This window comes from Penaeus monodon, chromosome 39 (assembly GCF_015228065.2).
Source record: "Penaeus monodon isolate SGIC_2016 chromosome 39, NSTDA_Pmon_1, whole genome shotgun sequence".
Lineage (NCBI taxonomy): Eukaryota > Metazoa > Arthropoda > Malacostraca > Decapoda > Penaeidae > Penaeus > Penaeus monodon.
In genome coordinates, this window is record NC_051424.1 from 21,784,620 (window position 1) to 21,787,119 (window position 2,500).

A 2,500-nucleotide genomic window follows, 5' to 3' on the forward strand; every position below is an offset into this window, starting at 1 on the left:
GGAGGGGAGGAAGGGAGGGGAGGGGAGGGGAGGGAGGGAGGAGGGAGGGGAGGGGGTTAGGACTTTCATTAGTAGAGGTGAGTGTTTCTTGCCTCGTAGGGGTGGGGTTGGAGGAGGAGGGAGGGAAGGGTGATGAAGAGGGGAGGTGGGGGTGGCGAATGGGGTTGGGGAGAGGAGGGAGGGGAAGGAGGAGGTGGTGAAGGGGTTGGAGGAGCGAAGGAGGGGATGATGAAAAGTGTTGGGGTTCGGGATCAGAGGAAGGTAGAGGAAGGGAGATGAAAGGGGGGAGGAGGAGATAGCGAAAGGGGTTGGAAGAGAAGAAAGTAAGAGGAGGAGAGATGAAAAGGGGAAGGAGGGGACGATAAAAAGGGATTGGGGTTGGAGAGAGGATAACGAGGGGCAAAGGAGAGGGAAAGGAGGAGGAGGAGGCGAAGGCGAAGAAAAAGTCGAAAATGAAAGTAGATAGAAAGCAGAATAATGGAAGACAGAAAGGGAGGAGGGGAAGGTAAAAAAAAAGGCTGAGGTGGGGGGAGGGGGAGAAGGTAGGGATGGAAGGGGAGGGGTTAGTGAAGAGATAGAAGATAGTGGAGTGGTAGATGACGGCGAGGGAGAGGAGAGACGGGGGGAGGGGGAGAAAGGAGGAGGGAGGGAGAGACCGGGGGAGGGAGAGACAGAAGGAGGGAGGGAAAAAAAAAGAGGGAGGGAGAGGCAGAAGAGGGAGGAGAGGCAGAAGGAGGGGAGGGAAGGCAGAAAGGAAGGAGGGAGAGACAGAAGACGGGAGGGGAGAAAAAGAGGAAGGAAGAGACAGAAGGAGGGAGGGAGAGAGAAGAGGGAGGAGGGGGAGAAAGAAGAAGGAGGAGGAAGAAGAAGAGATGGAGAGAAAGAAGGAGGGAGGGAGGGAAGTAGATGAAGGAGAGGATGGGGCGAAGGTGGAAGTGAAAGAAGGGAGAGGGAAAGAAGAGGGAGAAAGGAAGGATATAAGAGAGGAATTGAAGGAGATAGAAGGAGAATGGGTGGAGACGTGGGTGAAGGGGGAAGGAGAGGGCGGAATACAGGGAGGGGGAGGCAAAAGAGGGGACAGAGGGAGAAAGTAAAGGGATGAATAGGGGAGGGGAGACAGAAATAAAGAAATAGAGGAATGAAAAAGAGAGAGAGAGCAGAAGAGAATGAAAATAGAAATAATTAGAGATAAGAATAAAAATGAGAAAATGAATAAGGAGCAATAACAAGAAGAAGAACAAGAATAGATAAAAAAAAAACGAAAGCACACGAAGAGACAAGAAACAAACAATAAAACACAAAAAGACAAACAAACAGAAAGAAGAAATAAACAAAAGAAAAAAGAAAAAAAAACAAAAAAAAACAAGAGAAAAGAATGAGATAAAAAAAAATGAAAAAAAGAGAAAAAAAAATAATAAACCCAAAAAATAAGACCATAACAAGAAAACAAAGAAAAAAGAGAAAGAAGAGAAAGAAAGAAAAAAAAATAATGAGCTTGAATAAGGTTACGCCCCCCCCTCCCCCCCCCCTCCCCCTCCCCCCTCCCCCTCCCCCCGTCCCGTCGCCCCGCCCCCTTCCTCAGCACAAGGTCAGGTCATCTTCCCAAATAAGGTCAAAGGGTAAGTCCTCCGCTCGCTCTCGTCTCATTCATCTATCTAATTGCTTTTTTATCTATTTGTTCTATCAGTTTGTGTGTGTGCGTGTGTAATTGTGTGTGTTGTGTGTGTGTGTGTGTGTGTGTGTGTGTGTGTGTGTGTGTGTGTGTGTGTGTGTGTGTGTGTGTGTGTGTGTGTGTGTGTGTGTGTGTGTGTGTTTGTGTGTGTGTGTGTGTGTGTGTGTGTGTGTTGTGTGTGTTTGTGTGTGTTTGTGTATGTGTGTGTGTATGTGTGTGTTTGTGTGTGTGTGTGGTTTGTGTGTGTGTATGTGAGTTTGTGTGCGTATATGTGTTTATATATGCGTGTGTGTGTGATATTCATTCGAATTCCTAAATTCTTGGAATGAGTTTGGAACATCATTGGAATCTGTAAAATCTGACTCTGTATCAGGATGTTTTCTTTTGTGTTTTGTGTATATATCTATTTCCTCTTCCTCCATCCATATCTGTCTATCTATCTGTGTATATTTTAATCTATATATCTATCTTTATATCGGTCTTTAACTATCTATATACTTATCTCTCTGTGTATCAGTCTATCCGTCTATCTATCTGTCTGTTTATCTACCAATCAATTTATCTATTTATCTATCTATCAGTCTATTTATCAATCAATGAATCTTTCTCTCTATCTATCTATCGGCCCAAATATCTATCTATAAATAAGAGAAAAAAATAGAGATAGTTAGATAGATAGAAAGATAGAGAAACAGATAGATTAGTAGATAGATAGATAGATATAGACAGACAGATAGATAGATAGATAAATAGATAGATAGAGAGAGAGAGAGAGAGAGAGAGAGAGAGAGAGAGAGAGAGAGAGAGGCAGACAGTCAAACAGACAGA